This window comes from Falco peregrinus, chromosome 11, assembly GCF_023634155.1.
Source record: "Falco peregrinus isolate bFalPer1 chromosome 11, bFalPer1.pri, whole genome shotgun sequence".
Classification (NCBI taxonomy): domain Eukaryota; kingdom Metazoa; phylum Chordata; class Aves; order Falconiformes; family Falconidae; genus Falco; species Falco peregrinus.
In genome coordinates this window covers 18,451,131-18,462,081 of record NC_073731.1, presented here as the reverse complement: position 1 = coordinate 18,462,081, position 10,951 = coordinate 18,451,131, and positions in this window count along the sequence as shown.

The window sequence follows — 10,951 nt, the reverse complement described above, 5'->3', positions numbered from 1 at the left end:
ATAATACACTGATGGATTTAGTTGTTGCTAGCTAATTTTTATACTAAGTCAAAGACTTTTCAGTTGCTTGGGCCCTGTCAGTGAAAGGGCTGGAGGGGCACAAGAAACTTGGAGGGGACACAGCCAGGACAGCTGACTCAATTGGCCAAAGGGATATTCCATACCATAGAATGTCATGCTGAGTATATAAACTGGGGGGAGTTGGACGGGGCTGGCCGATCACTGCTGGGAACTGGCTGGGCATCAGTCAGCAGGTGGTGAGTGATTGCACCATGCATCACTTGTTTTCTCCCTTCTCTCTGGATTTTATTCCTCTCCCCTTCTCCCTTCTTTTCATGGCAGTTGTTATTATTATTATTGGTTTTCATTTTATTTTATTTTCATTATTAAATTGTTCTTATCTCAACCCTCAAGTTTTACATTCCTTGCTGATTCTCCTCTCCATCCCTCTGGGGAGGGTGGTGGGGGGAGTAAGCAGGCAGCTGCGTAGTACTTTGTTACCAGCTGGGGTTAGACTACGACAACATTGAAAAGTGCTTGTTCTGTTTGAGGCAATGGACTATGTATCAAAGTGTGAGGCTGTTGGGTGAACACAGCCTGGTATCTGTGGGGAAATCAGTCTGTCACCAGGAGCTGAGAAACACTCTGGGATAGGTAGCAAGAAGGATATATTTCCCTCAACCTGTGTTTTGCTTCTGAGTCCTCATCTGCACCATCCTCTTGTGCTAGCACAAGTGTTTACATAGCCACTTGATGAACCAGATGAATACATCAGCCTGTTTTAGTTTTAAGCCAGATCACCTCCCCAGCCCTTTACACTGCACAGCCACACAAATAGAATCATACAGTGGTTTGGGTTGGAAGGGACCTTACGTATCATCCAGTTCCAACCCTCCTGCCATGGGCAGGGACACCTTCCACCAGACCAGGTTGCTCAAAGCCCCATCCAACCTGGCCAGGAACGCTTCCAGGGATGGGGCATCCACAGCTTCTCTGGGCAGCCTGTGCCAGTGCCTCACCACCCTCAGGGTAAAGAATGTCTTCCTAATACCTAACGTAAATCTGCCCTCTTCCAGTTCAAAGCCATCACCCCTTGTCCTGTCACCACGTGCCCTTGTACAAAGTCCCTCCCCACTTTCCTGCAGGCCCCTTTAGGCACTGGAAGGCTGCAGTAAGGTGTCCCCGGAGCCTTCTCTTCTCCAGGCTGAACAACCCCAACTCTCTCAGCCTGTCTTCAGAGGAGAGGTGCTCCAGCCCTCTGGTCATCTTTGTGGCCTCCTCCAGATGTTTGTGCTAATGCAAGGCAATGACAGAGAGTGGACCTTGGCAGAAATGGGAAGTTAGTGACTGATGGTGGCTAGATGTCTTTTTTTAGCATTGATGCTATTTTATCCTGTCTTGAAGTGCTCATGAAACTTAAGCTAGATATTAAATTCAATATTTAAAGAGATCTAGTGATCTTACTTGCACTTATTTAAGTGCAAATTGTAGTAGAATATTACCAAAATTGATGCTAATACTGCTGACGTGTTCCAGTGCTTTATAATGCTCTAACTGAAGTTAGGCCAAGAGAATATTTTCCTGACTTAGTTAGGGAGCAGAAGGGAACTGAAGAGAAGGATCCTGCTGCTGACTGTTAGCTATCCATACCCTGGGTTCCTGTGTTAGATTTTGCCTAGCTATGCAGCATGATCTTTATTAATAGTTCTTACTTTGCTTCTTTCAGCACTGAATGCAATTCTGGAGATAAGCTTGATATAATTTATTAACATGTTTAAACTTTTATTGAGGCATAAGAATTCCTTAAAGCTGAAGCTTCAAGCCATTCCTGAAGCCTAAACTGAGAGTGAAAACATACTTCATACAGAATAAGGGGGACTCCACAAAGATTTATTCAGTGATATATATGAGGCTTTAAATTTACATTCTGCACTGTGACAGGAAGTTAAACATACAGAGAAATCTGTACAGTCATGGCCCAAAGTTGTGTTTCTGGTCCTTGGAGAACTTCAGTGTAAGGCCTTCATTGATGGCATTTTAGTGTGTGCAAGGACTTACAGATCACCTCATTTATATTAGTTTAAATTGCTTTATTTGCTCCGATTCAGTACTACTGTACATTTTTCTGGCCAGGTTGTGTTTGAGCCTTGGATAATTTTCTCATTCCTAGCTTAAGACTGACTAGAATTACAGTCATGTTAAGAGTGCCCGCTTTTATGCAGGTTCATTTACAGTTAACTCTCGTTACTTGGTCAAGACTTTTCACCTTCCTAGAGCTTTTAGTAAAGGTTATCTGTACATGACAAAATTCAAGCTCAAGCATATAGAAAAGATTTTTACAAAAACAAATGAAATCAGCTTTTTACCTGGAAGACCACTTCCAACACTTTTAAATCTAAATCTGAATTTAGAAGATGCAAACTAAATTAGTTAGAATGTGTTAGGACTCCAGTAGGAAGAGGTTTTGCCTATTCACAAGGTTAGTCAAAAAAGAAAAGGAGCTAGTCCCATATACTGAGGATCTCAGCAAGTTCATATCTCCTCCCTGACCCTCCTTATTAGCCCTCAGAATTTAATTGTTTTCTTCTGCCTTTTAGTCATGTATATGTGTTATTTTTTTATCCCTGAACTACACTTTATTTCCTCATTTGGGGGAGGAATTTAATTGGTTTTTTCTGGGTTTTTTTGTTTTAATTTCTGCCTATAAACTTTCACAATTTCACATTTTACTTTAATCTTTTTAACTACTCATTTGACAGATCAGTCACTGGCTTAAATTTACCTAAGGTGTATCTTAACTAAGATGTATGTGAGGATAGAGATGTGCCTAAACATTTGTGGGGTGCAGACCCAGAATTTCATTGAGTAGGCATGTTTCCCTTACCAACACAAACTTCCATTATGAATATTTGATACATGGACAACCATGCAACATTTTCCTTCTATAACTTTTTGCATTTCCACCTCTTTTACAATACTTTCTTACTTGACTTTGACAGAACATCCTTTGTTCGAACTCATTCTATTATAAGACTTACTTCAAACATCATTTGAAAATAAAAGAAAGCCTTTTTACTTTAGTCTTTTGCTTTATCATAAAATTTATAAAAGGAGATATTTTGTTTAATTTTTGGAGGTAGCAGTAGGTCCCTAAGAAAAGACTGTAACATTAGTTAGTCACTATTTTTTGTCCTTAAGAAGATGTATTTGCAGTTAGGCAAGGTGTAAATTACTTTCTCAGTTACTCAGGTTTAATGCAATCCATATAGCACACAAGTCTTACCCTGCTAGTTGTTTAGCCATCCATGGAGTCTGTGAATAAAAAAGTACATGTGGCTTGCATTTCTAATGTAAGCAAATAAAAGTTGGATTTTTTTTCCTTTTGCATATTAAAAAGCATCAAAAAAGAAAGAAATATACTTTTGCCCAGTCCACTTAAAGTTTCTTGGGCTTGGTTCACCATTAGATTTATACTGAGGATGAATTTGGCCTCTGTATTTTTCCTATCCTATGCATATTTTCCACTCAAACCAGTCCTTTTTTTTTAACTTTTTATTCCAAATATTTGCTTCTAAGCCTTTTCCTAGCATTCTCTTTATTGTCAGCATCTGTTTTTCTTCCTTTCCTGTTACCTTTCTGTTGCTTGGAGTAGAGCTCTTTAAACATTTACAGTTTCAGAAAGTTTCCAATCTGCCATTACTAGTAAGCTCTTAAAAGAATTCCTCATCTAGAAACATCTAAGTAGGACATTGCTATTTCATCAAAAGATTAAAATATTTTTCTAATTATGTGTCAATTTAAATTGTAAAGCCCTTGTAGAAATCCTTGTGTTTGGTGGTTGTTTCCCTAAATACATTTCAGTGAGAAATACAAGGGTTTCAAGTGTCAGCAAGATATGCCTTCAGACTGTTTAGGTTTGATTGCATTGCATTATAGAATGCTTCATTACTAGTTTTAACTTCTCAGAGGTTTTCAGCTGCTGTTTTATTTAGCTATACCGACTACACTGCCTACAGCAACTCCAGGCAATGATTCCCCCAGTGGCATGCATGAGCTGCCCTGCTCTACTGCAAAAATACATTATGGCTGAATTTGCCCTCAGAGTTTGGAAAGATCTAAAGTCTTTGGAGACTAAAAATGTGTTTTTTTCTTTGTTTTAGCTGGCAGTATGAGCCTCTGGCATTTTAAAGTGCAAGTCATTAGCGTCCACAAGGGTGATGTTAATATGTCTGTGTTTCAATCTCAGGACATTTTCCAGTTGCTTCTGCCACAACAATCTCTGCCATCTCAGTGCTTTTTAAGCCCCTCGTGAATTCGAGCAAGCTTTGCAATGCCAGTAAGAATCACTGTAGACTTTGGCTGAAACCAGTTGCTACCTGATTTATTCTTTTTGCAGCAGTTGGCAGTGAGGTTCAAAGTCATTCAGAGCTACTTGATGGCAGTGGGTGGAAATTAAGAGAATGAGGGATGTAACATTTAGAAACATTAAACACAATCACAAGAAAAGCTAGAGGATTTTGGACAACCTTTTTTTTCCAATTATTTTTACTTATTTTTAAAATTGAGGAGCTATGATTTAGACTTAGAATAATACTCAGTTGCACATACAAAATCCCAGCAACAGCGATAACATGGCATCCAGAAATAAAAGCAAACTAAAGGATCAATTGAAGCAGTCAAGAGCATAGCCTGAGGGACCAGATGACAGTCCTCATTGATGAGAAGGATGGAATCTGTCTAACAAAGGTAAAGCCTTGTGGGAAATGCAATAAGGCAACACAGAGAGATCAAGGGCTGACCCTTTCACCCAGTGTGTAAGCGCTGAGTGTGGATGTACAACGTGTTTGGTCAATTGCTGCTTGCTTTCACTGGCAGGAATGTCAGAAATATTCCCCCTTCCCTTTTAGACTGCTTTACTATATTCCCTCCAGTTCCCAGCTCAGGCATAATCCCAGTTCCCGCAACTAAGAGGAACGTAATCTAATCAGACGGATAGGGCAGAAGAAGAAAAGAGGTCCCTGTGAAGACAACCGAGCGAACCTAAAAACATAAACATTTTGGCAAGCGTTGCTATTTTTAGGCATTTCATTTGGTCTTAGGGAAAACTAGATAGTATGGTGCCAAGTCAGTAGCGCCTGGGGTTAGATCACAAAGTTTCACCACCATCACTGCCTGTCCCCAATGTGTAAATATATCAAAGGTCTGGGGACTAAGAAATACGGTTTCTCTTTTAGTTTTCTTCTGATTCATTATTGGTTTCCCCCTAAATGTCTTTAAATTAAGAACTCTGCAGGGGATTAGTCTCTCCAGCTTAAAGCAGTGAGGGTCTCTCTGGCACAGGTTCCAGCCCACTCCTGCTGCCAGCATCAGACATGGGTCTTTCAGAAATGAGTGGGAAGGGTCATCTGGGCACATGTGCCTGTATGGACACATCTGCCATCTGGTACCCAGCCTGGTGATGGCCTGGTGTGAGGGCCTGAACAGAAGGGATAATCCTGGATCACATTATAATGACTACTGCCTGGCCCGTTTGGTGCTTTATAGAACCGAATCTCTTGCTCATAAAGTGTATGAAGAGTCCCAGAAGGGTTGTGGTTTGCATGAAGCTGATCCAGATCTGCAGACCTGCAGGTACTGAGATCATGGTGTATCAATTAAAAAACCGTCAGTCCTGTTGATCCATATATTTTTACATTAGTTATTAAATTTATGGATAAATATAAAGCTATTCAGGTATTTCTAGACAGGTCTCTTGAAAATGTCACAACTCCTTAATCTGGTCTTAAGTAACACATTTTCCTTTGGATCACTAACTTTGACTCATAATATCGGTAGTGTACATATTCATTCTGGCCATTTTCTTTTTGTTCACGTGTGTTACGGTAGCAACTAGTTCTGCTCCAGGTAAGACCTTGCAGAAACTCAAGTGTTACTCTGAATGTTGGTAATAGTTTATATTGTATGTTGGTCTGACCTGCTTACACATTGGCCTATAAGGAACTAAAAACTTCAATATAAATTTCAGTTCTGGTGAAACTGCACCATTCTGGGTCTGTGCAGAACTGAAAGTGGTAAGGATGGGTGGTGCAAGTGATTAAAAAGCAGAACCCAGATGTGAGCTAATTCACAGCACCCTAAATATCAACATCTAAGGAGAGGGAGGGACTCTTAATTTTGTATGGGAGGAAGTCAAGCTGTCTTACAAAAACTGTAGCAGTAAATTCATGTTAATTGGAATGAAAATTCAGAGGTTTGTGGCTAAAGTTGCAGAGCGAATGAATGACAGTGCTAAGCACAGACTTGGTTTGACTTCCAGGCCCATGTACCAGAGTACATCTTGCTTTTTTTTATTTGATTTGAACAGGATTGGAATGAGCAAGTGAGGGTCTCCTCATGCTCTGAAAACTATGTTAAGATGCTCCTTTTGAAGTGTGAATTTGACAGGATTCACAAACAAGTACCAGGAATACAAACGAGCAGGCAGTGCCTTGTATTTCCCCTTAGCTGAAAGTTGCGTATCAAAAGCAAACATACACTTGGTTTTTACTGACGAAAGGAGGCAAGGATGACTGTGGGCCTGTGTTCATGTAGCACATGTCAGTATGACGTAGATGTTCAGTGCATCTACATCTTAAGAGAGGCTGCGGGTATCTGATGTATTTTCAATTTAAATTATTACTGTTTATTTGAAAAAAATCTGAGAGCAACATACCATTTTGATGATTAATGGCCAAGTTTTCTTTATATTGTTAAAAAAATAGTATTTCATTTTATATAAATTCAACACAAATTGTTTGAGAATAGTTGTCTGAGAATAATCAGTATTCCTTTTATATAAATTCAACAGAAATTGTCTGAGAATAATAGCTACAAGAGGTTCTGTTTTGCATATCTATCATTCTTACAGTTGGATGCTCTAAAAGCATTTTACAAACAATAATAAATTTAGCTTTACAACACCCTGCTGGTGTGAGCGAATATTATGAACGTTTTTTAAAATAGGAAAACTGAGGCATAGAGATATTAAAGCAAAATGCCTCAAGGGTAGCCACTGGCATTACTTTGGGATGCTTCCATTTTCTTTCAGTGAAAGAAAATGACACTACATTATCAAACACTACATTATCAAACTGGTGAAAGTGTAAGGAAAAATTTTATGATGCTGTCATCACTTCTGCACTGTTTTTCCTTGCAAGATGAGTGGTAGTCTAGAAGGATGTTCAAGATTTCAATGAAAATCACTTTAGATTAGCTGGAGAGGACTGTTGTGAACATCATCAGATTTTTTGCATAATGTAGTGCATTATATACTATGACCCTTATAATTTGTAATAATGTACAATTGTATGTGAATGTAATTTTTAGATTACTTTCTAAAATAAATTATGAACATTTTATGTTTTGATGATAAATCCATTCCAAATTTTTGAGATATGCATTTAAAAACATTATCTTAAATGGGCAGAGACATATTTTTAAATATCAATATCCTTATACCTCCAACACGGTGTTACAAACAGAAAGGTATAGAAAAGTTCTCCCCATTGCTGCAGATACTCAGTTTTGCTAGTGCAAGAGGAAAAGTCTTATTTCATAAGTAAAAAGCCAAAGGAGAGACATTGCATGAGATGTTAAAGATTTTGCATTCTCAATTAATAATAAGCAATAAGTACCACACACTAGACTCCATTATAACTGTAGCCCATACGTGCAGCCAGAGTTTGATCTAAACTCTACTCCATGGGTATGAGAAAGCTAATCACAGCTGGTGGATCTTTACAATATCATGAAGTTCCTTTGGCTTTAAACCGGGTTGGTATATTTATGACTTGGTTATACTAGCTGTCTTGATTTTTTTGGCTTCTGCTTCAGCCAGCTGCGGAAGAAAGTCTTGGAATATATTGACAGTGCAATTCTTTGTACCAAAAGATCCGAGATGAGCTATAGAAGGTGTAAGAGTGGGTATTAAAAACAACTAGGGCTGAAGGCAGCTCTTAGTGAAAGTATCAGTGGCATATTTACATACCAGTGTAAAATTTACACCTCGTTTGTGAAAGGTACACTGCCTTATGTCCTTATTGTAGAAAAGTCCATTCAAGTTTCCCATACATGGCCTCATTTAGCGTTTATAGACTTGAGGCATTAGAGTTCTGCTTGTGCTCCACGGGACATCCTCTGCAGCAAAACAATGAAGGAAAACTTCATGTGTAAGTTATGCATAAATTACTTCAAACATGAAAAATTGTTCTTTACAAATATATCATTGCTGTGCATCGCATGCTTATTTTATCATCTAGTAATTAGTGTTGTTTCATGATATGCTCCTTATATGAGCTATTTAACAATTCATTCTAAATAAGTTAAATAAATTAGTTGGCAGTAGAATGATCGCACATCAAATTCCAAAATGGGACCATAGTTAATACCAGTTGCCATGTAGGTACTTCCAGATGTAATTACCTTGGAAATCCTGACACTAGGTAACAGAGTAACTTACAGTTCATTTTGCAGCCCTCTAGAGCACGTTGCTGCAAATGTAAGTCAGAATGCACTACCTGAAACTGAACATTTACTTTTGAGTTGAGCATTAGCACTGATGTGCTGTGTCTCAAGGAATGAGCAGAATTAAGTAAATGAATTTAAGAAAACAGAAAGCTGGTGCAGTGTCTGTGTACAACCAATTCTGATTTATTTGGATCTCATGTCTACCAGTGGTCTTAAAAATAGCTGTGTGGCAGTGCAATTTGTTGGTCTGTCAGCTTATTGGGGTGGGAAATCTTACTAACTTAAATAGTCTTCTGAGGACTATTTTATTCTTTTCATATTGTGACCATGTGCAAATGCTAGTGGGGCTTGCAGGACAGAGGTTACCGATGAAACAATGAAACCAGTTCCAGTGAATCCTGCTTCGGAACCTCAGGATGTTGAATAAGAGCTGGTTCATATGGCTTCACAGAGACCACCTCAGTCCCTGAAAAATCAGAATGTCTTTTTCCCTCCTTGTTCCTCTGATCGGAGAGTGATGTGATTTTCTCATGTTTTCCTACTTAACTAGAAAGCTGCTTGTGGGTTTCTTCCCTTAGCTTCCTAAGCAAAGTATTGTTAAGTATTCTCTGTTCTAGCTGGACAGGACTCAGTTCCATTGGGTTGATGGTCTAAGAAGAGGAAGGCATTAAAGTAAAAGCTGAGCAGCAGAGTTTGAGCCCTATAGTAAAGTTATTTAATCAAATTGTTTTTCAGGTGTTTGCAGGAGTGCTTGATAGAAGAGTTTTGGTGTGTTTTTTTAAAGGCTATTGGATTTCAGTATTTGTCCCTCATGACTCAGTGATGGGAAGGCTTTGAGTACGATGAAAACTTGATTGATTTTAATATAAATGCTTATTCTGAGAATAATGGTTTAAAGTTTTTGTAGGGCAGCTCCCTTCAAAAGATTAGCTGTGCTAATCTGATCATACTGCCTGGTGAATCTATGGAAATCTTGAAAGTGCTGTGAAAACCAGACATTTTTGCACACAAAGATGTAGAATTCCAAGATTTAAAGCTTGAGTATGAGTTTGTTGCAAAAGTTTTCAGTGTCACCTGCCCTGGAAGTATGTTTAGATCTTTAATCCATCTCTGCAGAGCAAGGTGGCTGAGGATCCCTCTTTCATGGATATATTCATGGACCACCATGGGGTCCATTAATATAAGATTATTAATGTATTTACTTGTATAGTACTTTGGGCTGAGGACACTTCTCAGATACAGGCCTAAATTGTACCTTTGAGCATACTACTGATAAAAATGGTGTTATAGTGCTCCATGCAGCCCAAGACAATATAAACCAAGGACCTCCTAGGTCTTCACATCAAACATGACCACATGTACTGCACCACGTAACTCTTTTCCTGACCTTGACAAAATTCATCATGCTGGGGAACAGCCCTTTTGCTTCTGCCGCTCAAGTGAGAAGCTGCATTCCAGAACTGGACTGCCATGGGAGCTTCCTCCAACAGCCCCTCAGCTCGCATACAGCCAGTCATTCATTTGCCTGTTGTGGCTGTTAAATGGAAATTCTTTTCCTTCTGCACCCGACTGAGATATTTCTTAAAAGAAAATTACATCTGTTATAAGCCTCGACAGATCACTCTCTTCATGTGTTATCTCATCAGATAGCCTCTTCTTGTTCCAGTTTGAGGAGTTCTTTCCTGAGCCAGGTGATCTGAAAGCTTCATAGTAAGGTGTCACCTAAATTTTCCAGGTAGGGTCTCACCAGCTGTGTTGCACAATGATAGTAGTAGTAGTAGTTCCTCAACAGAAAAATCTTACCTGATCCCAGCTTGGTATCATTTGCCTTTCTTATGCTGGCATCAGATTGTCATCTGCAACTCCCCCTGTGGTCTCTCATTACACTAGAATCTTTCTCCTTGTCCAGCTGATGGATTCCCAGCTTACAACAGAGATTTTGTTATTAGTCTCCAAATGCACAATTTTGCATTTTGTGATACACCATTTCTTCACAGTTCTATTATTCCAGTCATCAGGTTTTTCTCTGAGACATGCTGACTCTTTCTGTACTGCTGTACCTTTTAGCTGAGCTTTGTCAACCCATCTTGTCAGCACACTGTCATTTCTCGGTTAAGGTCAGAGAACTTTTGACAAAGCTTGTTTTTAAAATTATCCTGGAAGATACCCACTAATAACATCTCCAACTTGAAATGCTTATTTTTTACATTGTTTGCTATTATATCCTGTTTTATCGGTTCCTTCATGTATCATGTTTTCCTTTACCAATTTAATCTTCAATTTTCCCAGGAAGCAATTTGTCAGTTTTTTCACTGGAAACCTGGCAGAGATTTTCCTCATATCGTATAACCAGAAACCATTACTTACTTGAAGAAAAACAACCAGGTTAGGCAAACATGAATGGCCAGTGGAAAATTCATTTTTTCTCCCATTTTCCATTCTATTT